This window comes from Odocoileus virginianus, chromosome 9 (genome assembly GCF_023699985.2).
Source record: "Odocoileus virginianus isolate 20LAN1187 ecotype Illinois chromosome 9, Ovbor_1.2, whole genome shotgun sequence".
NCBI lineage: Eukaryota > Metazoa > Chordata > Mammalia > Artiodactyla > Cervidae > Odocoileus > Odocoileus virginianus.
This window is the reverse complement of record NC_069682.1, coordinates 71,260,493-71,286,173: the sequence shown is the minus strand read 5'-3', so window position 1 is coordinate 71,286,173 and position 25,681 is coordinate 71,260,493.

Genomic DNA, 25,681 nt, shown 5'->3' with positions numbered 1-25,681 from the left:
CAGCCACATCAAGAGCTTTTAAAAAAGCTCTGACTCCCATGTACTTATTGTACACAGAAGACTTTACCTTCAGGAGAGATTCATAAATGTGAACCAAAGTTATATAGTAAGATGTGTACTGCAACGTAAATTTTAACAGCAAAAATTGGAACCAATACAAGCATCCAGCAATATAAGAATGGAGAAGCTTGCATAAGTTGTCTAAACAAGGGAATGTTGGAGGATAATATTATAATATGTTTATCAGAAGCTATTAATAGCATGATAATCTATGAAAATGCTCATGATATCATGCAAAGTGGGAAAAAAGCAGAATATGAAACTACCTGTGTTAAGCTCTTGTCATATACACCCAAATTCAAAGAAAAAACTTAAGAGATAAACCAAGATGCTGAGAGTGGCAACATATGAGCGGTATAATCGTAATTGGCTTTCATTTTCTTCTTTAATTTTCCAAATTTTCTAAAATGAGCAAATCTTTTAATATCAGAAGGAAAAAATGTTATTTAATGTTGCCAACAGCCACAAGGTAAAAAAGCATAATATTACCGGTAGTTTCTGCAAAATATAAGATCTTTCATAGAATATACAGGTCTTTTAATAATTGATATTTCACTTTCAATTAAAATTCTGGTATCAAAGCTTATAAAATGATTTGAGGGAAAAAGTGTTCAAAGCATTCATTAATATTCACTATTTCTGTTTGAGACAGAAACCCAGCAGTCAAATTCCTTTGGAAGGTATAAAAATTGGTGGTTTGGTTTCAAATTGGTACTTCTATCATATTCATGCCATTCAGTAAACTTTTCTGCTGTCTATCAGCTTTAAAATGCATAATTATCATGAATTTGAGAAATAAATCTATCATTTTGAATAACCTTTACAAAATAGGGTTGAATACTTTTTACATGATTTTAATCCCTCAGTTGTAAAACAGTCTGATCTGTCTCTGCAAATACAAATAACCTTACTTGAATTTGCTAAGAGTCCCAGAATAAACAGCATTCCCAAATGCTGCTCTCGTCTCTCAAATCCTTTAACACTTTCCCGTTGACTCGGCACGTCCCCACTCTCGACAAGCTTACTGTGCCCAGGGTGACCCAGCCCCGCCTTCTCCTCCTGCGGTCCACTCACCTTGTCACAGCTCCTCAAACAGAATAGATTCACCCCAATTCAAGAGCTTTGCACTTGCTGGGCTCGTCAAAGATCCCCATCATTCAGAAGGCAAGGAAATGAACTAAGAGGTGTGCAAATCGGAAAGAAGAAATACAACTGTTCTTGCTTGTAAACAACATGATCATCTATTTAGATAATTGGAGAGAATCACCCCACAGCTCCACATATGCTGACTGGTCAGCCCCGCCACGGGACAAAGACAGGAGTGCGGGGAGAAGTGTTGTGCCCACTCTCAGTCCTGGGAGTGGGATCGGCCCTAAGAGTGTCTGAGATGCTCTGGAAGCCCGACTTCATGGCACCTCCAACATCATTTCACACAGAACCCAGATGGACCCCTGACATCTCGGACACGGAGTCTGCAGGTCCCGGGGAGGAGGGGGGGCACACACCTGTGTCCACAATTGTTGGTGTGGAGCTGCTGTCTCCAGTCCCAAGGCCAACCCATGCGGGCATCCCAAGATGCAGCGGCTAAAGCGGCATCACCAGCCCAACAGGGAAGTGGAGGGGAGGAAATCGAACTATTTTTAAACTTCTCATGTTATTGAGGGTTAGCCAGACACACTGCTTAGGCAAGGTCTTGCTCAAAACCACCTAATTTGATAGGCTTCTGAAAGAGGAACTCTTCTGGAGATTGTCCCACAAAAGCAAAATCAATGGTTTATGACGAATGTTACAAAACAGTCCTTATCTCCAAGACAAAGAGGCTTTTGCTATAAGAGCCAGAGATCATCTTTCTCTTTGGAACACTTTCCAAAGAGACCATTTACTAAAAAACAATTTTGTAGATTCTGCTGATAGGGGGGATGTTAATCCATTCAACCAATTGGCAAGGGAGGTCTGTGTGTTGATGACTCACATATTATCCCTAAGATCTCAGAGTTTCAAAGGTGGGATCCTGGTAAGAGCTGGCACCAGAGGGTTATCATTTCTCCGGGCAGCAGGGGGCTGGGTGGCGAGGGTGTTCTCACCTGAATGGCCAGGTGGACCACCAGGGTAATTGGGGTTCTTGGCTGCAAACTGTAGAGACCCACATGGGTGATGAGAGGATAGTGGGTTCTCCCTGCAGGGTCTTGAGCCCCACAGGCTAGAAGAGACGGGGAGGACCAGGCAGGGACCACAGGACTCCGTGGGGCCAAGAAAGAGCATCTCACACGGACACCGCCTGGGAGAAGGGATCTCCCTTTAATTCCTCTTCTTTCCTTCAGTTGCTCAAAACAAAGTCCCAGGAAAGAGTGTTGAGGGGCCAGGCTAAGTGCCCACCTTTCAGGAAAGACAGGTGCAGAGGGTGGGCCTCGCCCCTCAGCTTTCAGGAGGGACGATGTCACCTGTCACCTGGGCTTAGCCCGCCCCCCTCCTACTTGGGGGAGGGGCGATTCCCTAAAGGACAGCGGGCAGCTTCAGAGAGGGGAGAGGATCACAGGCAGCTGGAAATGATCCTGTCCTCAGGCATTACTTGGGGCGTAACACAGTGAGCGTGGTGTGCCGAACTAATGACTCCCAGCTCCCCTATAGGGTGATTGGAAGGGGAGGTGGGGTATACATGGTGGATCTTTATGGAAAAGATGGCACTCAGAACACTTGACTCCAACTGAAATTAATGCTACAAGGCTATACTCTCAGGGTTAATTCTTTTCGCAACAGATATTTATCGCTTTCACAACAAAAATTTTCATTTAGAAAATAAAAAAGCTAAAGTTTCTGCGAGCTGCAAACCAGAAGCTGAGGCTAATACGTACTGCTGCTGCTGCTGCTAAGTCATTTCAGTCGTGTCCATCTCTGTGCAACCCCAGAGACAGCAGCCCACGAGGCTCCCCCGTCCCTGGGATTCTCCAGGCAAGAACACTGGAGTGGGTTGCCATTTCCTTCTCCAATGCATGAAAGTGAAAAATTAAAGTGAAGTAGCTCAGTTGTGTCTGACTCTTAGCAATCCCATGGACTGCAGCCTACCAGGCTCCTCCATCCATGGAATTTTCCAGGCAAGAGTACTGGAGTGGGTTGCCATTGCCTTCTCCAGCTAATAGGTACAAATGCTTGTAATCAAGTCATCAGCACACTTGCGGTCCCCACCATGGCTCCAGCGCTGTGGTCAGTAGCTGGGTGGGGGGGGGGGGGTGTCAGAACAGCGCGTCTCCTGGAGACACCTGCCTTCAGGTACCCAGCTGGGCACACCCTCCCTTAAATTTCCCTAATGAGATTAGCTCAGGAACAAATTGCTTGCTGCTTTTGCCTTGTGTAGACATGGCCAACACACACACACACACACACACACACACACACACACACACACGCCCCTCCTGACCTTCTCTGGGGGGCGGTGTCCTTGTCAGATTTCCATTTGCTCTGCAGGGCCCTCTCTCGCTAAGGCCCGTCGGGCTGTGCGTCAAGCTGAGGCTCAGGGCCTCTCCCCCCATTCCCTGAAGAGCAGCACCAAGGCCGGCAGTGTGCGGGGGCTTGTTCCCTGCACACCTCCAGGGGTCCCCACTCCCACCGTGGTGGATGCGAGTGGTGCCCTGGAGTGTGCAGTGCCAGCCTCTACCTCTGCCCTCTCCTCAAGTCCTCGGGGAGACTCTCACCCACCCTAGAACGTCAGATCTGGGAGGTCCCTTGGAGACATCTCATCCAGGGCTTTCATCTCCATTCATCCAGGAGAATTCTGCTCAAAGTGGCCAGGCCTGGCCTTGGGTTTGTTGAGACATCGCCCAGCAGAGAAAATCTCACCATCCCGGGTCCACCATCCTGAATGAAAGAACAAGGAACTTGAGGCTTGGAGAGGAGGCATGTCTTCCAAGGATGCTCCTTGGGCAGAGCTGGGTGGCATTTTACAATTTGCAAAGGCCTCTCCACCCCACGTTGTCACATTCCACCTTCACGAGAACTGGTCAGTGTCAGATGACACTGCATTTCACACATCAAAGACAAGATGATGCATCATTGTTTTACGTGTCACTCAGAAATAAAACGTTGACAAGTAAATTATGATGCAACAATGAGACTCCATCAGTTATGTGACACCACCAGATTCAACAGATATTAACATGAAAAAGGTGCACCTTAGAGTCAGTGCAATTTAGTGTTCTTTCCATTTTATAGATTTTATTTTATGGAATCTGAAACTGAGGTCTGAAACAAGATCCGGTCTGTTCACAAACACACAGCTGGCCTGAGGAAAAGCCTGGGATGCAACCTCAGCCCCTGGTGCCCATCTCCAGTCTGGTCCAGGGCAAGGAGATGCACTGCCCCAATCTCCCTTCAAGAATGGATCTGCTGCCCAGTGTGGGATGCGGGGTCAGCAGAGAGTCCCCCACTTCCCTAGCATGATCCCCCAAGCTCACTGAAGAACAGACAGATAAATTGTATACTGTTAGTTGTTCAGTCATGTCTGACTGCAACCCCATGGGCTGTAGTCTGCCAGTCTCCTCTGTCCATGGGATTCTCCAGGCCTGAATACTGGAGTGAGTAGCCATTCCCTTCTCCAGGCGATCTTCCCGACCCAGGGATCAAACCTGGATGTCCTGCATTGCAGGCAGATTCTTTATCATCTGAGCCCCCAGGGAAGCCCTAAATAACAATTTAAGGCTCATGTTCTCTTTCCTACTGTAAAGCAGTGGCCTGGGGTTGATGAAATAACTGGGATGTGCTAAAGCGAGTTATTGGAATAATTACACAGTCTGGCAAGACATGAAACCACAGGTGTTGGCAGGGCTGAGACCTGAATATGAGCCTTCGGCTCAAGGAATTTCATTGGCTTCCTCATTTCCACTAAATGCTGGCGTGACCCCTGAGGTTCTTTCACAAGAGGAAAGGATGGATAAACTATGCAGAATCTACAAACTGTATGTGGATGACTCTGATGCTTCTAATAGAAGTCTTTTGAACCTGAATTATCTGGAATATCTACCACACTTTCCCTTTCTTAGTCTATGCTGCTCTCGTGAAGCCTTGGACATGAATTCACTTTTGCATCTAAACCTTCTGTTGTTTTCTTCTGCTTGTTGGAAGGAAAGCAAAGTAGGGGACATTTAATAACCTGTTTCCACTCTCTGGCTCCATGATATTAATTTGACTACACAGGACCTTTAATGCTTCACCATCACAAAGACTCGATTTCACACGTGAATGAGCCAACGTCAAAAGGGAGTAGGAGGGGGAGGGAGGCGTGCCGTGCTCTCCTGTCTCCTCTTAAACGGTTTCTTAGTTCACACTGATACAGATCAGGGGCCGTGGATTATGCTGGCAAGCTCATAAATTATCTGCTACTCACCAACAATACCAAGGTCCTGTTTTCTTGATGGAGTAGTTGATGGCAGAGGATGTCCATGAACTTGAAATTGTCTCAATTGTTGTTTATCCGACAGGGACCTTGAACTTGAGACCTTCCTACCCCACACAGAGGTACAGATGACATGCATGGAGGGAGCATTATCAAGGGACATAAATTAGAGCAATTAGAGTGAGATGGAGAAAGGGAAGGATGCATTACTAATTGGGGCATCATTACAGAGCATCTGAGAAGCTGAGCGAGATACAGTGTCAACATCGAAGCCCCAGAAGTGACGGGCAGAAGGGACCACGTTTAGAGTCAGAGGTCATTAACACAGGCAATCGACAGGCTTAATGACTGAGGGGAAGGCAAAACCACTCCGACAAGTGACAATATGTTAAAGTGGGCGTTTTACTATTTTTCAGAAGCTGTAATTTTCAGATGATGACTTCAGGGATCCTTTAAGGAGGATAATTGATTACCTGACAAAGAAGTTGTAGCATTTCCTCTCACAATAGAAGAGAGACAAGCCGACAACCCAGCTCTGTCAAGCCGAAAAGGAGCATTTTTCAGAGAAAACACTGCAAAGTTTATAACAATGAGAGCCAGAGGAAACACAAATACATCTCGCCTTCTTGACAAATAAGATTTAATTAAGAGACTCTTCATGCTCAAAAGCAAAGTCTTGCCTGTGCCGTGATGGGAAAGGCAACAGGCGGAGGGGGAGGGTCTCACTGACAAGCAGCCCCTTAATTATTCATAAACGTCCTCGTGATGGAATTCCACTGCTTTCCCTCTGTTTAGTTAATTCTCTTTTTTTACTGCAAATACTACTGGTGTTCATTAAAGAAGTAGGTAATTCAGCCCACAATAAGCACAGATGAGGCAGACAGGCAGGGGCTTATCCCCTCAAGGACTTGTAATAACTTCACACTTCTGCTGTGCAGCTGCTAAGCCGTGTCTGACTCTTTGCGACCCCGTGGACTGCAGGGACGTGAACTGTGGGCCCTGAAGGCGTTTGCACAGAGATCACTTGTGTCTCCTGGGGCCCGGTGTTCACCTGCAGTCCTGGCGGGATCTGACCTTCCCGGCCAGCCGGTGCTCACCAGCCGACACTCCCGAAGCCGGGGGCCTCCATCCTGACCCTTCACTGGTCCCTCCATGGTCCCTGTGACTGCAGATGGTCCTGAGGCTTCTCCTCAAACCCAGCATCAGGCTGGGTCCAGACAAGCCCCATTGCAGACTGACTCTCAGACTCCTGCTGGCCACGCCAGGGGTTCCTGCTGCATATTTCCTGACCTTCTCTCCAACTTTCTCCTGAGATGTGACCAAGGCCCTAAAACTGAGCTCTGCCATCCCACCCACCCAGTTTCTGAGCTATGAACCAGGCTATGATGAGGAATCAGGTGGAAAAGAATAGCCCTAGACAAGAACTTCCTGTTATAACTGGAAACATCCAAAGGGCAAATCTGACCCCAGTCATCATACCCCTGCTTCAAACCTTCCAGAGGCTTCCACAGTCCTTAGGTTGGAGCCCTGACTCCCCAGGCCCCTGCCCCTTGCCTGTGCCACCTCCCACCTCTGTGTGCACCTTGGTCCTGGCAGGACATACCAGGCTCCCAGCATCTCAGGGCCTTTGCACATGCTATCCACCCCCAACTCCTGGAATGTTCCCCTCCCCCACCCCAATTCCTCACCTAGTTACCTGCAGCTCCCCCGTCCTGTCTCAGATGAAATATCATCACCTCCTTGGGGGATTCTTCTGTATCTCTCATCATCCCCACATCCTAGCCCAGGGCCTAGATCAGGCCCCCAAAGCCCGCTCTCATAACACCATGATGCCTTTCCTTCCCAGTAAAGACCACATACATGAGGTCTTTATTATCCCAGGATGATCCAAACAGATTTTTTTTAAAGGTCATATTTGAGGCAAATCCAATTAAACTGGGTACTGAAGCTTTACAGCAAAATTTTTGTGATTTAAGAAATGTGTACCTGGGATTTGCTTTTGGCCAAGTGCTGTTCTCAGTACCCTACACGCATTCTTCAAGATTTCTTTTTTTATTTTTTACTTGGGGGATAATTGCTTTACAAGGTTGTGTTGGTTTCTGCCATCCAGCAACTCAAATCAGTCAATCATTATCTATATGTGTATATGTATATATGTGTGTATATACATATATCTCCCCTCCCTCTGAGCCTCCTTCCCTCCCCCCTCCCATCACATCCCTCTAGGTCCTATTAAATCACTTGATCCTCTCTACCATGGATACTTGTAGTATTATCCCCATTTTACAGGTAAGGACGTGGAGGCACAGGAAGGCTGCCCAGCTTGTAATTGGCACTATCAGATTTCCTAATCTCAACCACCTCTTCTGATCTAAAGGTTTTGTCTAGGAAAAAAAAAATGAAACTGCATTTGATAAAAAGTAACTTTTTAATCTCATATTTAACAAGTTTTAGGTGATAGTGGCAAAGGTGCCCTAATTCTTAGCATAATCAAAGGATGAATCAAGCACTATTTTTTTGCATAATTTTTCTGATAAGATTGTAGCACAGTCGACATCCTTCTCTGCAGGCTTAACTTTTGCAGCCTGATCAAAGGAGCCTCATTTTCAAAAAGCCTCAAGGGCTTCTGGAGCCTCCCTGGGGCCTCTCCTAACCCTCTCACAGCCCTCATTCTCTCTTGGAGATCCTGCCTCATCCTGGTCCCTGCTGGTTCCTCTTCTTCAGTGTTAATTGGTCTGAATCACCCGGATCCTCATTGTCTGTGACTTTGTGGGTGATTCATTCAAGGAACACCTCTTGTTGTGCAGCAAGATGTGCGCGCTCAGCCACAGCCCCACGCTGCCCCCACCCCTACCGCTGCCGTGAGACCCCTAATGGAGACCCACCTGATCCTTCACACCCAGTGATAGGCAGAAGACAGACAGCTCTGAGAGCTGACCATGAAACATTCAGGAATTTTACTAACTGGTAGCTTGAAATCAGCCATGATAAGAGAATAGACGTCATGGAAATCATCAAATAAGCTTTTTAATTTTTTTCACCCTAAAGCACCAGTTTACTGACATACCATTGCAGTCACATCTCATGTACATCCCTGACTTTTGGGTGGAAATCCCTGTTATCAAATTTGTTCCCCCCGCCATGGGGCTCCCATGTGCAGACCCTAGCATTTTTCTTTCACCCACCTCACTACTAGGGGATCTTGAACCATGAAACCACTGTGCTAAGACCATTTCTGCTCCTCTCCTCAGCCTCCCTCCATCCACTAACAGCACATTTGGTCTTGTTATTGAACAAAAATTCTTTTTTTGTAAGTTTTTTGGCTGCATCATGTGGCATGTAGGATCTTAGTTCTCGGACCGGGAATCGAACATGTGCCCCCAACAATGCAAGTGGGGGTTCCCAACCTCTGGACCACCAGGGTCCTCCCCAGAATTCATTCCTTACTCGGATGTGCCTTGAGGGCTCACTATGTGTCAGGAGCTGTCCTGGGTGCTGAAATGATGTGCCTTGGGAGCCATCAGACACTGGGTGGTCCCAAGATCTCAGGCCTCTGACTGCAGTTGAACCTGCCAGTCAATGGAAGGTGTTGCCATTTGTAATAGAAAGGCCTGTCCTTTGTGGGCCAAACACACACAAAAAGAAGACGCGCGTTCAGCTCCCTGGACAGCTTACCGCACCTTGAAGCCCCACTGCTTCTGGTCCCTACTGTGGCCAGTGGTCAGTTAGTCCCCCAGGCCAGGACTGCAGTGGGGGTGGGGAGGGGGGATAGGAGCCCTTCAGGATGACATGGCCTCAGAAAGGAGCATCGAAAATACAGTCAGGTCCACCACCTTGTGAGGCTTCGGCCGCTAGCAACCCAGCTCCGCCTGCTCTGTGCTCCGTGCTTTCACACACATTGTCTGTCTGTCTCCCCAGACTGTTTTCACCTGGATCCCAGGAGATGTCAGATCCCAGGAGGTGTGCACGGGGCCGTAAAATCTACCATATCTGTTTGACCTTTTGATCAAGAGCCTCCTTGTTCTCCTTTCCCCAATTTTTCATGTCACATCTGACAGATCTTAGGACCTAAATGAATGTTTTCCTGAAAGAACGAGAGAAACTTTGGTTTGGGAAGGTGCTACTGGCTCTTGACCTTGGAGTGAGAATCACCATCAATGATCAAGAGGTCTTCCATTTTAATTCTTCCATCAAGGACATTTTTTTCTTTCTGAGCTGTTAACATGTTCCCTCTCTCACATTCTTTGTCCACGTGAGAAGCAACAGAGAATTGCCTGAACATGGGAGTCATTCCCGGAGCTGCCGTAATTAGCTTACTTGCTTCTGTCGCTCCCAGAGTGGAAGCAGAGAGTATCTTCATAGGATGCTGGTTACACTAGCAAGTGTGCCCTTTCCTCCAACTCTGCAGGTGGCCTGGGGCAGGGGCAGGGTGGGGGAAGGAGGGAATACATCCCCACCCTTTCACCCCAAATTAAACATCCTAATTCTCACATACCAGCCACTACATTGTAATACAGCAGAAGGGGGAAAACTGTGTGCATCCTTACAGTCTTAGGAGCTTTGCAAATGGAGGGAGAAGCCCTTTAGTTTTCCTGGACTTACCCTCTAGGCCTGAGGTCTAGACTAGATGAGAGGCCCAGGTGTCTTTACTAATGCTTTAGACTAAAGGACACAGTCCTTCCTGCTACAAAGCTTTCTTTTAAAAAACAATAATCCATGGTCAGGATTTTAAAAATCTCTATGTTCATAGTGATTTTGGCCATCTTTTCCTCCCGCCCCCTTTTTTTTATTACTTGTATAGTTTTATAGAAAGAACACATCTGAGTATCATTCTACTGGTGGTGGCAATTGAACAATACTCATAACACATAACTGTTCTTGAGTAACTAATAATGATCAAAGATTATAACTGCTCAATATTGAGAAGCATAGAACAAAATACAATTCAGTTCAGTCACTCAGTCATGTCCGAATCTTTGCGACCCCATGAACCGCAGCACGCCAGGCCCCGTTGTCCATCACCAACTCCTGGAGTCCACCCAAACTCATGTCCATTGAGTTGGTGATGCCATCCAACCATCTCATCCTCTGTTGTCCCCTTCTCCTCCTGCCCTCAATCTTTCCCAGCATCAGGGTCTTTTCCAAATGAGTCAGCTCTTCACATCAGGTGGCCAAAGTATTGGAGTTTCAGCTTCAACGTCAGTCCTTCCAATGAACACCCAGGACTGATCTCCTTTAGGATGGACTGGTTGGATCTCCTTGCAGTTCTGGAGGACAATTGCTCTACAATATTGCGTTGGACCTCTGCCACACATCAACACAAATCAGCCACAGGTATACATATGTCCCCTCCCTCCCGAGCCCCCCTCCCATCTCCCACCCCCTCCCACTCCCCTAGGCTGTCACAGAGCACTGGGTTGAACTCCTCGTGTGACACAGCAAATCCTCGCTTGCTCTCTATTTGACATATGTAATGGATCTGTCTCCATGCTAGTCTCTCAATTCATCCCACTCTTTCCCTCCCTGCTGTGTTCACGAAGCTGTTCTCTATGTCTGCATCTCCATTGCTGCCCTGCAAATAGGTACACGAGTACCATCTTTCTAGATTTCATACACATGTATGAATACACAAAATTTGTCTTTCTCTTTCTCTTTCTGACTCACTTCACTTTTCATAATAGGCTCTAGGTTTATCCACCTCATTAGGACTGGCTTGAGTGCATTCTTTTTTTATAGCTGAGTAATATTCCATTGTATATATGTACTGGCCCTCTCGTAACTAATTGGTTTAATCTTATTTCTTTACTGGACATCACTATCTGAGATAAGCAGTCTTTATTTTATGGCCAAGGGACAGGTTTTTTACTTCTCTGAGCCTCAATTTTTTGTCTTTTAAAGGTCGTTGTTAGAAACAGACAAATGATGTAGAAGAAAGAATCTAACACAGTGCCTGCCCCAGATCAATAAATTCTTGCCTTCATCTTTCCTGTCTTTCTTCTATCCCTCTTTCATTCCATCCTTCCTTTTTGCGTTCCTTCATTCTCTTTCTCTTTTTCGTATCCTTCTTCCGGATGACAGGGAAACGATTGCTCTCCAAACCTGTCTAGATGTATCCTTTGGTTGGTAAAAGCGAATGATGTGTGATTCCTCATGTCACACTGAGGCAGCTGTGATCGGAGCTATTTTTACAGGGCAGGCAGAGGGCCAAAGGCTTGTCCCCAGCCACAGTTCCTGTTCTCTGTCTGATTTATTTTATTTTATTTTTACTTCCCCCAACTTATTATTTTGAAAGATGTCAAAGCTTCAGAAAAGTTTAGAGAATAACACAGTGGACACCCAGATATCACCCCCCCTTATCTCAGTCGCCAGCTGGCAACACTGTGCTCTGCTTGCTTGTTCTCCATGTGTATTATTTATGTGTCTGAATTGTTTCCCCCTTTTTTTTTTTGCCAAAATCATTTGAGAGTGTGGTACAAACATGATATTTAATGCCTAAACACTTCAGTGTATATGTCATTTAAGAAAATAATCTCATTCCTTAAAAAACTGGAAATAGAACTGCCATATGACCCAGCAATCCCACTCCTGGGCATACACACTGAGGAAACCAGATCTGAAAGAGACATGTGCACCCCAATGTTCATCGCAGCACTGTTTATAATAGCCAGGACATGGAAGAAACCTAGATGCCCATCAGCAGACGAATGGATAAGGAAGCTGTGGTACATATACGCTATGGAATATTACTCAGCCATTAAAGAGAATTCATTTGAATCAGTTCTAATGAGATGGATGAAACTGGAGCCCATTATACAGAGTGAAGTAAGCCAGAAAGATAAAGACCAGTACAGTATACTAACGCATATATATGGAATTTTAAAAGATGGTAACGGTAACCCTATATGCAAAACAGAAAAAGAGACACAGACGTACAGAATAGACTTTTAGACTCTGTGGGAGAAGGCGAGGGTGGGATGTTCTGAGAGAACAGCATTGAAACAAGTATACTATCAAGGGTGAAACAGATCACCAGCCCAGGTTGGATGCGTGAGACAAGTGCTCGGGCCTGGTGCACTGGGAAGACCCAGAGGGATGGGATGGAGAGGGAGGCAGGAGGGGGGATCGGATGGGGAACACATGTAAATCCATGGCTGATTCATGTCAATGTATGGCAAAAACCACTACAATATTGTAAAGTAATTAGCCTCCAACTAATAAAAATAAATGGAAAAAAATAATAATCTCCTGCACAGTGTCCAATCATTTTAACTCTCATGAAAGCTAGTGTTGGGGACTTCCCTGGTGATCATCCAGTGGTTGGGACCTCACCTTCCAGCACCTGGGGTGTGGGTTCAATCCCTGGTTGGGGAGCTGAGATCCCGCATGCCTGGCAGCCAAAAAGCCCAAACATGAAACAGAAGCAATGTTATAACAAACTCAACAGACTTTAAAAATGATCCACATTAAAAAAAAAAAAAAACTTTTTAAAAAATAGTTAACATTGATGCAGAAATATAGTTTAATAGAGAGTTCAAATTTGGAGCATTCCCCCTTTTAATGCTGCAATTCTATAAACGATTGTGCACTGCCTTTGGTTGTCTGGACTCATCTCCTAGGTCAGTGAACTCTTCTTTCTTGTCGTTCATGATTTTGACTTTTTTTCTTTTAAGCTTTTGTCTTGTACCAGAAAGCTAGGAATTATTCAAAGGATGATGGGGATAAATCAAGGAAACAGAAATTGGAATAAAGGAGCTCCTAAAATAGCACATAAAACATTGACCAGCTTAAACTGGTTTTGCCTCCTTAAGTAGGTTGATTGATTAACCCAGCTGAGAGTTATTTTACAGAGACAGCACTAAGCATGTGCAAGACAGGAACCCATGTCTCCAGGATAACCCTGGAACCAAGGATCTTCAGTCTACGAAACTCAAAGAACAGAAATGCTGCCGCCTGAGCCTTTTATGAAGTAAGAAGTCCTTCAGTAAGAAAAATCTGGCTTCCAGCAGCATGCAGGCTCAGTTGCTAAGTCAGCTCTCTGCAACCCCGTGGACTGTAGCCCTGCAGACTCCTCCGTCCATGGGATTTCCCAGGCGAGAATACTGGAGTGGGTTGTCATTCCCTTCTCCAGGGGATCTTCCTGACCCAGGGATCGAACCCGCATCTCCTGCACTGGCAGGTAGATTCTTGATCACTAAGCCGCCAGGGAAGCCCCTCCAGCAGCGTGAATAGCTTACACAGGTTGATTCAAGACTAGCCATTCAGCTTCCAAGTTTGAAATTCCCCTAACCCCTCACATTTCACCCCGAATCCTGGATCACAGAGACATTTGAGAGCCTAGCTTTCTTTTTCCTTGCTGGTCGACTTCACACAAAAACTTTTTTTTCCCCAAGAGCTGGTGCCATCGTATTGGCTTTTACGTGTGTTGGGCAGCAAACCCTGGCTCGGTAACAGTTCTTGCAATGTCTGGCAGGTCTTGTGACCACCCGCCCAAGCATGTAGCACTCAGCAGAGTGTGATCCCTCTCGCTGCCCCTGGGTGGCCAAATAGACTGAATTTGTCTAAGGGTTGGCTGCTGGGTTCCTGCTGCCCCCACCTCCACGGTGCTCTAGGCTCCTCGGGGCTACTGTCACTTTTGAGAGAAGAAACAGCTCCTGGATCAGACATCTTTTGGGTGAGTAACCACATTAAAATGTGCCTGTACCTAAGCTATTTAATAATCTCATCAGTAATGTGGGCTAGAGACCCACCTTGGGGAGATTTTGATCGAGTTAGAGGCCAGAACTTTAGGTTGGACTCCCAACACTAGGATGATGGGTTCATAGATCCACCCCAAGATTTTAGCTGCTGAGATATTTAAACCCTTGGTTAGCATCTCAGGTCTTTGGGTTTCTTGTCTAGGTTATCTATGTCTGATCGTTTTATTTGGTACTAGTTGGCTAATTGTAGCTAACTATTGGATGTTGGCAGCCAAAACCTTATTTGAATCCACTTTGGGTCATTTTGTTCTGGTCATCCTGAGAAGAAAACCTTCCAAACTGGGGAATGTCAACTGCACACTGCTACTTTAACATGAAGGGGGGAAAAGGAAGAAAAACATGATTGTACCAGTCAATCTAAGGAATAAAGTAAGCACATTAAAAATAAAGAGGAAAAAAAAGGAAGGCACACTCTGTTTGCAAGATGTATATTCAGTTCAGTTCAGTTGCTCAGTAACGTCCAATTCTTTCTGATCCCATGGACTAAGCACACCAGTCCTCCCTGTCCGTCACCAACTCCTGGAGTTTACCGAAACTCATGTCCATTGAGTCAGTGATGCCATCCAACCATCTCATCCTCTGAGGTCCTCTTCTCCTTCCACCTTCAATCTTTCCCAGCATCAGCGTCTTTTCAAATGAGTCAGTTCTTTGCATCAGGTGGCCAAAGTATTGGAGTTTCAGCTTCAACGTCAGTCCTTCCAATGAATATTCAGGACTGATTTCCTTTAGGATGGACTAGTTGGATTTCCTTGCAGTCCAAGGGACTCTCCAAAGTCTTCTCCAATACCATGGTTCAAAAGCATAATTTCTTCAGCACTCAACTTTCTTTATAGTCCAATTCCACATCCATACATGACTAATGGAAAACCCATAGCTTTGACTTGACAGACCTTTGTTGGCAAAGTAATGTCTCTGCTTTTTAATATGCTGTCTAGGTTGGTCATAACTTTTGTTCCAAGGAGCAAGCATCTTTTCATTTCATGGCTGCAGTCACCATCTGCAGTGATTTTGGTAAGAAAATAAAGTCAGCCATTGTTTCCACTGTTTCCCCATCTATTTGCCATGAAGTGATGGAACCAGATGCCATAATCTTAGTTTTCTGAATGTCAAGTTTTAAGGCAACTTTTTCACTCTCCTTTTTCACTTTCATCAAGAGGCCCTTTAGTTCTTCACTTTCTGCCATAAGGGTGGTGTCATCTGCATATCTGAGGAATATCTGAGAAATATTGATATTTCTCCCAGCAATCTTGATTCCAGCTTGTGCTTCATCCAGCCCGGCATTTCTCATGGTGTTCTCTGCATATAAGTTAAATAAGCAGGGTGACAGTATACAGCCTGACGTACTCCTTTCCCGATTTGCAACCAGTCTGTTGTTCCATGTCCAGTTCTAACTGTTGCTTCTTGACCTACATATAGATTTCTCAGGAGGCAGGTCAGGTGGTCTGGTATTCCCATCTCTTGAAGAATTTTCCACAGTTTGTTGTGACCCACACCAGTCAAAGACTTTGACATAGTCAATAAAGCAGAAGTAGATGTTTTTCTGGAACTCTCTTGCTTTTTTGATGATCCAACAGATGTTGGCAATTTGATCTCTGATTCCTCTGCCTTTTCTAAATCCAGCTTGAATATCTGGAAGTTCACGGTTCATGTACTGCTGAAGCCTAGCTTGGAGAATTTTGAGCATTACTTTACTAGTGTGTGAGATGAGTGCAGTTGTGCAGTAGTTTTGAGCATCCTTTGGCATTGCCTTTCTTTGGGATTGGAATGAAAACTGACCTTTTCCAATCCTGTGGCCACTGTTGAGTTTTCCAAATTTGCTGGCATATTGCATGCAGCAGTTTCACAGCCTCACCTTTTAGGATTTGAAATAGCTCAACTGGAATTCCATCACCTTCACTAACTTTGTTTGTAGTGATGCTTCTTAAGGCCCACTTGACTTCGCATTCCAGGATGTCTGGCTCTAGATGAGTGATCACACCATCATGATTATATCAATCATGTATATTAAGTTAACCTTAAAAATGCATTCCAATATAAAGTAGGTGCATATAAATACTGTTTGATTCCATTTATTCGACGTACCTAGAATAGTCAAATCATAGAGTCAGAAGTATATTGGTGGATACCAGGAGAGGGAGGATGGGGAGGGGGAATGGGGACTCGGTGTTTAATGAGGACAGAGTTTCAGTTTAGGAGAGTGAAAAATCCAGGAGATGGATGATGGTGAGTGGTGCACAACAATGTGATACTTAGTGTCCCTAACTGTATAGTTAAATCCGGTTAAAATAGTATGTGTTATATTGTGTGACTTTTACCATGATAAAAAAAAATTTAATAAATAAATAGGAAATATGAGGACTAGAATCAGTGAAATGGGAGATGGTAAAAATCCTCTATTTTCAAATGGGTGGTCAACACAGATTGAAAAGCACAGCTGTGTGTCTTTAGAGTGATTTAACAAAAAGCAGAGATTAAAGAGAAACAAGACCAGTGGGGTAATGTTATTAAGACGAGTAGGTACTTAAGGAAGGATGAGAGTAAGGCAGTAACAGGACATCTATGTAGAGGAATTTTATATAATAACTTGCAATTTAAATAAGAAATATGGTAGTCAATATTTGGGCAACTTTAAAACAAGATGAACTAAAAAGCCTCTTGATGAAAGTGAAAGAGGAGAGTGAAAAAATTGGCTTAAAGCTCAACATTCAGAAAAGTAAGATCATGGCATCTGGTCCCATCACGTCATGGGAAATAGATGGGGAGACAGTGGAAACAGTGTCAGACTTTATTTTTTTGGGCTCCAAAATCACTGCAGATGGTGACTGCAGCCATGAAATTAAAAGACGCTTACTCCTTGGAAGGAAAGTTATGACCAACCTAGATAGCATATTAAAAAGCAGAGACATTACTTTGCCAACAAAGGTCTGTCTAGTCAAGGCTATGGTTTTTCCAATGGTCATGTGTGGATGTGAAAGTTGGACTGTGAAGAAAGCTGAGTGCCGAAAAATTGATGCTTTTGAACTATGGTGTTGGAGACGACTCTTGAGAGTCCCTTGGACTGCAAGGAGATCCAACAAGTCCATCCTGAAGGAGATCAGTCCTGGGTGTTCATTGGAAGGACTATGCTGAAGTTGAAACTCCAATCCTTTGGCCGCCTCATGCAAAGAGTTGACTCACTGGAAAAGACCCTGTTGCTGGGAGGGATTGGGGGCAGGAGGAGAAGGGGACGACAGAGGGTGAGATGGCTGGATGGCATCACCGACTTGATGGGCATGAGTTTGAGTAAACTCCGGGAGTTGGTGATGGATAGGGAGGCCTGGTGTGCTACGAGTCATGGGGTCGCAAAGAGTCGGACACAACTGAGCGACTGAACTGAACTGAACTGAACTGAAAACAAAGTAAGAAGTCTTCCAAAACACAAACAGAATTTGGTAAGAATTTTAGTAGAATTGTTGAAAAGAGCCCTTAAATGTTCAATACCATTAGAAAGTGGCCTGAGAAGGTTGAAGTATGTTGAAGATGGAGATAATGTTTCTAATGAAGTTGATATGTCAGAATCATTTGGACACAGATCTCTATCAGCAAACTTGTGCTTCCTTCTGTTTGTACCTGTCTGGCTCTAGCTACATGCTTTTATTCTATAAGTCTTAACATATTATGTTCTTGGTGATTTATGTGACTTCCCACTATATATGGAAAAAGAAAATGGTTCTTTTGTAACACCGCACAGTCCCAATATCTGTGAGAGCTGGGGTGAATATGGCCTGAAAATAGGTCTTAGAGTTATAATACTATTTTCCAATTAAATTTCCTTTGCAAAAGAGGAGAAAGGGGACAGAATCATCTTTACCTCCATTTCTAGCAGGAGAAGAGCCTTTATACAGTAGGACACATTTTGATTTTCCCCTTACTGAGAATTTCTATATGAGCTAAACTGACAGGGAGTTAACATTCAACTGCCTTTAAGTGTGTGTCTATATATTAAAGCCATTAAAAAAAAAAAGAACAAAATTGAGTCATTTGTAGAAATGTGGATGGAGCGAGAGTCTGTTATACAGAGTGAAATAAGTCAGAAAGAGAAAAACAAGTGTATATAAAGGTATGTGTGTGTAACCTGGAAAAATCTAGGAAAATGGTACAGATGAACCTAGTTGCAGGGCAGGAATGGTCCACACATATGGACGTGGTGGGGGAGGGGAGGGGGATGAACTGGGGGGCTGGGATTGACATATGCACACGACCATGTGTGAAATAGCTAGTGAGAAACAGCCAAACAGCCCAGGAAGCTCAGCTCGGTGCTCTGTGATGACCTAGAGGGGTAGGAGGGGGGATCGGGAGGGAGGGGATGTATTTATCTGTATAGGTATATGTATGTACGTGTATAACGGGTTCACTTCATTGTATGGGAGAAACTAACACAGCATTGTAAAGCAATTATAAGTGTGCTAAGTCACTCCAGTCGTGTCTGACCCTTTGCGATCCCACGGACTGTAGCCCACCAGGCTCCTCTGTCCACGGTTATTCTCCAGGCAAGGATACTGAAGTGGGTTGTCATGCCCTTCTCCAGGGGATCTTCCCCACCCAGGGATCAAACCCATGTCTCTTACTGCTCCTGCATTGGCAGGTGAGTTCTTTACCACTAGCACCACCTGGGAAGTCTGTAAAGCAATTATACTCCAATTTAAAAAAAAAAAAAAAAAAGGAAAATTTGCCAAGAGGGATAAACACTGGTGGCGAAGGCCATGGGATCTAAGGAGGTTCTACCTGGAAACTGCCCAGACATCTAGATCAGCTCATCTGTGTTCTCCACTGGGGAGACACATGTCATGATCCTCCACCAGGAACGGTAAAGCCCAAGCTGCTCCAAGAGGAAGTGAGGGTTTGGGTATTTCAACCTGTATACTCTTGAATTCCTCTCTCAAGCTCAACTGAGTCTGAGAGTCCTCAGTTCATTTTTCAAAGGTGATACAGGCATCCCTTCCACCCTCCTCCTCTCAGGGTAAGTTTTCCAAGGTGTTGGGTGAGACAGTCCTGACTTTCGTAGGCTCCTCTGCAAAAGGCAAGCCTGCCCTCAGAGCGTGGAGGGACAAGCCCTGCCAGTGAGGCTGAGGCTTCCAACAGCCCTCCCAGGGCCCCAGGGCTAGCCCTAGCCCCGAGCCCTTCCCTACCAGACCGTCAGAAGCGATCTGTCTCCCCTCCTCAAACTGAGCAGGGTGCTCAAGTCCACCCAGGAGGTCCTGTGCCTCAAGCAGGACAGCATCTGCTGAGACAAAAGCCTGCAGGTCTAGATGGTCAAGGTCGACCCACGGGGTTTGTATATGTGCACTCTCCCTTCTGCCTTGGAATCTATATAACTGGAAAAAGAATGTTTAAAGCACAGCTTCCTAAATGTGCCTGAATGCCCTATTCTCTTGTTGGGGTGAGATCTCACAAAATTAAATGGCTTTCTCACAAGGGAGAAGGAGATGTTAAAGCACTCCCAGGTCAGCCCTGTGCTAATCAACCCTAAGCTGCACTGACTGTCACAGCTGGGAGACGAGCCTCAACCACAAATCCCTAAAATTCTAGGAAAGGTAAGTTCAACATCCAGAGAGAACCAAGATAGCTAATTGACCCATTAGTGATAAAACTCCATCCAGGCACCAAAGCTCCAGATTTAAAGCAATAGCCTTCAAAGAGGCATGTGAAGAGAGGTATACAGCCTCTGATAACCACATATCTTAAATCCCAATTAATCCAACTGTGTCAATCCCCATGTAACATTCCAGTTCTGCCAGTACAAAATCCCAGACTGGCGATAACCATTGTACGCAGGATTTGAGCATCATTAACCAATTGTAGAAGATATAAACCCAGTGGTCGCAAATCTTTATTCTTCACCTAAAACGTTATTTGGAAACATTTTCTGGTTTATAGTTCTGGACTTAGAAGATACTTTATACTGTAAACCTTTAAGTCCTGAGTCTCAGGAACTATTTGCCTTTGAATGGAATGATCCAGAGACTAGTGTAAAACCATCTTTTTGGATGGTACTCCCACAAGGATTTAAGAATGCCTCCACCATCTTTACGGAATTAACAGTTCAGTTCAGTTCAGTCGCTCAGTTGTGTCCAACTCTTTGCAACCCCATGGACTGCAGCACGCCAGGCTTCCCTGTCCATCACCAACTCCTGGAGCTTGCTCAAACTCATGTCTATAGAGTTGGTGATGCCATCCAACCATCTTGTCCTCTGTCACCCCCTTCTCCTCCTGCCTTCAATCTTTCCCAGCAACAGGGTCTTTTCAAATGAGTCAGTTCTTTGCATCAGGTGGCCAAAGTATTGGAGTTTCAGCTTCAGTATCAGTCCTTCCAATGAATATTCAGGACTGATTTCCTTTAGGATGGACTGGTTGGATCTCCTTGCAGTCCAAGGGACTCTCAAGAATCTTCTCCAACACCACAGTCAAAAGCATCAGTTCTTCAGTACTCAGCTTTCTTTATAGTCCAACTCTCACATCCATACATGACTACTGAAAAAACCATAGTTTTGACTAGATGGAACTTTGTTATCCAAAGTAATGTCTCTGCTTTTTAATATGAAGTCTAGGTTGGTCATAACTTTTGTTCCAAGGAGCAAGCGTCTTTTCATTTCATGGCTGCAGTCACCATCTGCAGTGATTTTGGTAAGAAAATAAAGTCAGCCATTGTTTCCACTGTTTCCCCATCTATTTGCCATGAAGTGATGGAACCAGATGCCATAATCTTAGTTTTCTGAATGTCAAGTTTTAAGGCAACTTTTTCACTCTCCTTTTTCACTTTCATCAAGAGGCCCTTTAGTTCTTCTTCGCTTTCTGCCATAAGGGTGGTGTCATCTGCATATCTGAGGAATATCTGAGAAATATTGATATTTCTCCCAGCAATCTTGATTTCAGCTTGTGCTTCATCCAGTCTGGCATTTCTCATGATGTTCTCTGCATATAAGTTAAATAAGCAAGGTGACAGTATACAGCCTGACGTACTCCTTTCCCGATTTGCAACCAGTCTGTTGTTCCATGTCCAGTTCTAACTGTTGCTTCTTGACCTACATACAGATTTCTCAGGAGGCAGGTCAGGTGGTCTGGTACTCCCATCTCTTGAAGAATTTTCCACAGTTTGTTGTGACCCACACCAGTCAAAGACTTCGGCATAGTCAATAAAGCAGAAGTAGATGTTTTTCTGGAACTCTCTTGCTTTTTTGATGATCCAACAGATGTTGGCAATTTGATCTCTGATTCCTCTGCCTTTTCTAAATCCAGCTTGAATATCTGGAAGTTCACGGTTCATGTACTGCTGAAGCCTAGCTTGGAGAATTTTGAGCATTACTTTACTAGTGTGTGAGATGAGTGCAGTTGTGCAGTAGTTTTGAGCATCCTTTGGCATTGCCTTTCTTTGGGATTGGAATGAAAACTGACTTTTCCAATCCTGTGGCCACTGCTGAGTTTTCCAAATTTGCTGGCATATTGAATGCAGCAGTTTCACAGCCTCGCCTTTTAGGATTTGAAATAGCTCAACTGGAATTCCATCACCTTCACTAGCTTTGTTTGTAGTGATGCTTCTTAAGGCCCACTTGACTTTGCATTCCAGGATGTCTGACTCTAGGTAAACACACATCACAGTTATCTGAGTCATGAAGATCTTTTTTGTATAGTTCTGTGTATTCTTGCCACCTCTTCTTAATATTTTCTGCTCCTGTTAGGTCCATACCTAACAAAATGGTCCTTTATTGTGACCATCTTTGCATGAAATGTTCCCTTGATATCTCTAATTTCCTTGAGATCTCTAGTCTTTCCCATTCTATTGTTTTCATCATTAGTCAAGGACTCAAAGGATCTCCAATTAAATGAGAGCGTCTTACCATGATAAACTAGTTGCTAGTAAAACTAAGGAAGTTCAAACCAAAATACAATCCTCACTAAAGTTTCTGGCAGTCTGGAGGTATAAAGTCTCCAAGGGAAAAAGCACAGATTTTTCAACCAAATGAAAAACATCTAGGATTTGAGTTATCAAAAGGACAAACTTACTGCTAGATGGAAAGGAAGCATTAGCTAGGGTGACTGTACCCAAAGGTGCTTGTGAGGATTCATAGGAATGACTGGGTCTTATTGTATTTGGATTTCTAACTTTGGACTCAAGGCTCTTAAAGTACCAGGTATTCAAACCTGATATCCTGATGACAGATGAAAGGACATGGCAAGTCTCCCTACCTGCAACAGACTGAGCAAAGCCTCCCTCTGCAGAAATCCTGGCCTTAATCTCTTGGGAAACAGTCACACTCACCCATCCTGTGGGATGTCCTACAGGCTCTTGTCTGACCTCACCTGGGCTGTCAACACACACTCCCTGCTCTGAGCTCTGCCTCGTGCCGGGCGCTGTGCTGCCTGGCCAGGAATCCTGGCCTTTAAGGATGGAGACGATGCTCACGAGTCTGAGTCCTCGGGGTCTCCGGCATTTGGGTGACCGTCAAATAATTTCTAGATGATTGCAATTTCTCCACCAAGAGGAAAAAAGAAAAGTACATAAATGTGTTGTTTTCTTCTCTGGACCAAACTAGGTGGGCTGATTTCAGAATAATCTGTCACTAGAGAGGCATGCTAAGGAAAAAATTGTGGGCTCTTGGTCATTCCATCAAGCAAGACAGCCGGGGTAATTGGACTATTACCATCAGGGCTGCCATCAACATCTGTGGTTGTGACAACATCAAAGGCATCCGCCAAGCACCTGCTGGAACAGGAGCTTTTATCCATGGGGTGGAGCCGCTCTGCAGTAGCGCTATTGAGAAAGCAGATCTGGCCACAAATGGCAGTAGCTTCAGAACCAGCCAAGAAAGCGACAGGAGGAAGGTCTGCAAGATGGCGAAGTCAGATCATTCGGTCTAGAATTGGGGACTTTTAAGGATTCTAAATTGTGTCCCTTGACAGCTAAAGAGGTAGCTCTCTAAGCCCTCACTCATTCCTTCTGCATATATTGGAGGATCAGCTACATGCCAGGCACAACTGAGGTCCTTGAAGACGCTGCAGAAAAGAGAATAAAGACCCCAGCTTCAGGAGCACATGAGATCCCAAAAAGAAAGAGATGGCGAGTGACAGCCCGTGTCTGTGCGTGTCTGCTTGTACTTCACCGTCTCCTTATGCTGTTTCCTTCAGCTAGGATGCCCTTCCAGCACTTCTGCATGTCCAAATCCAATTCTTATTTCAAGGACCATTTAACCTGCTCTTCCCACCCCTAGGAGCACCAACCCCATTGCCATTTCTCAATGAGCTCCCCAACCAAAAATAAAATCTCCTTTTCCCCAAATACCCAGAGTACTCCCCTGGTATTTTTTTCTCTTCTGTTGTAGATTATAGTTGTTTTGTGTAAAAGAATCCTCATTGTCCAAGTCTTTACAAACTGAGCCTTCCCAGAGTTATCACAAAGTTGTGTAGAGCAACGAAGCCCTCACAGTCTAAAAAGTGCCCAATGAACTGACCACTTACAAAATCTCAGCTCCACCCCTCCAAATTCACACCAGCACGTCTCCCCTGTGTCAGCTACGGCCGTGTCCTCCCAGACCAGTGTCCCTGAGGATGACACAGAAACATCTGCCTACATAATGTTAGTAAATGAGAACCAATTGCCAAGTGCAAAAGCAAATTTCACAAAGGCTACATAGCCTTTCGTGAATTTCATGAGTGTTGCCAAGAACAGCTTGTGAAGCCACGATGCATGACGACCAGGCAGTTAGACCAGTTAACAATGGAGCAGCTGATGAGTACGTGCAAAGGGAATTATTTGTGTTATGAAAGAATTGAGTCCTTTGGGGAAATCAATGAGCCCCAAAGAAGTATTTTCCAAAACTGAACATCCTTTGTTCAAACGGATATGAAATGTGATATTCAGGAAAATTATTGCACACCCCCACCCAAATCAGTACTTCATTCTCCATTCTAAGTGTCAGCGGATGGTTGCAATTATAGCATCACTTTTGTTAAATGTATGAAACAACACTTTAAAACTTTTCACTTGACTTTTGACCTTCAAGTCTCCGTCATACGCTTCTTCCCCTTCTTTATTTTGAACTTTGCAGTTCCTGTCTTCAGTAAATTCACTTGAAGGGACTGTTTTTCCTGGTTGACAAAGACCTCCTGTGTTTGTCTTACGTGGGTATTGCTAAGTCGTTTCAATCATATCAGACTTTGTGACCCTATGGACTATAGCCCGCCAGGCTCCTCTGTCCATGGGGATTCTCTAAGTAAAAATACTGAAGTGGGTTGCCATGCCCGCCTCCAGGGGATCTTCCTGACCCAGGGATCGAACCCAAGTCTCTTATGTCTCCTGGGTTCTTTACCCAGGTGGGTTCTTTACGACTAGCACCACCTGGGAAGCCCATGCTTGTCTCATATTTGACCAAAAAAAAAAAAAAAAAACGGAGGTGCAATGGACATTGTTCTTCAACCTAGAACACAGTAGATGCCAACTAATGTGAAATGGACGAACAAACCAACCAGACACTCAGGTTCACTCTGCCTACTCAAGCTTGTTAAAGAGAAAAAAGTTCACACCCAAGATTTACCATCTTGTGGAGAAAACAGAATGCCGGGCTCTGGCAGAGCTGCTTCTCTGGCTGAGCCTCCAAAAAACTACCAGGAAACGTAAGGAGACAGTTTGAATCCCTTGGAGGAAGAGCTATTTAATAAAGGAGGCCAGCACATCAGGTTTCCCCCACACAGAGAGTGCGTTAGTCTCTCAGTCGTGTCCGACTCTCTGTGATCTCATGGACCGTAGCCCGCCAGGCTCCTCAGTCCATGGGGATTCCCTAGGCAGGAACACCAGAGGGGGTTGCCACGCCCTCCTCCAGAGGATCTTCCCCACCCAGGGATCAAACCCAGGTCTCCTGCATTGCAGGTGGATTCTTTACCATCTAAGGCACTAGGGAATCCCTCACATGTAAGAGACTTAAAGTTAAATGAATCCCATCTCATGTTTATAGAAAGTTAATTTCTAGCAAATTAAAGACTTCCTTGTAAAAAGTAAAATAAAAATCTTACAAGAAAACCTAGAATACTACAAGTTACAATATAGCATCTAAAAAGGAGAACTTACAAATCAAGAATAGGTATCCAGAAGATATAGAAGAAAAAAACATATTTGAATAATAAATTTGTACTTCATAAGGTTACATAAAATATACATATAAATTATGAATCTAAAATTATGTTTAAAGAAAATAATAAAGGGTTAACTTCTGTAACATATGGAGCAATCTTACTCAGAAAAGGGGGCAAAGGTTATAAAGAAACCATTTGCTCTTAGAAGAGCAAATCCCAACATTAAAAGGAGGCAGGAAAGAAGGAAAAAAATAACAATAAAGAACATCTAGAGGGGTAGGAGGGAGGGTAAGGGGGAAGGGAGTCTCTAGAGGGAGGGGATGGGATGTGAGGGTGATCTGCTTGCGATGTCACCCCATTGATCGCCAGGCTTATT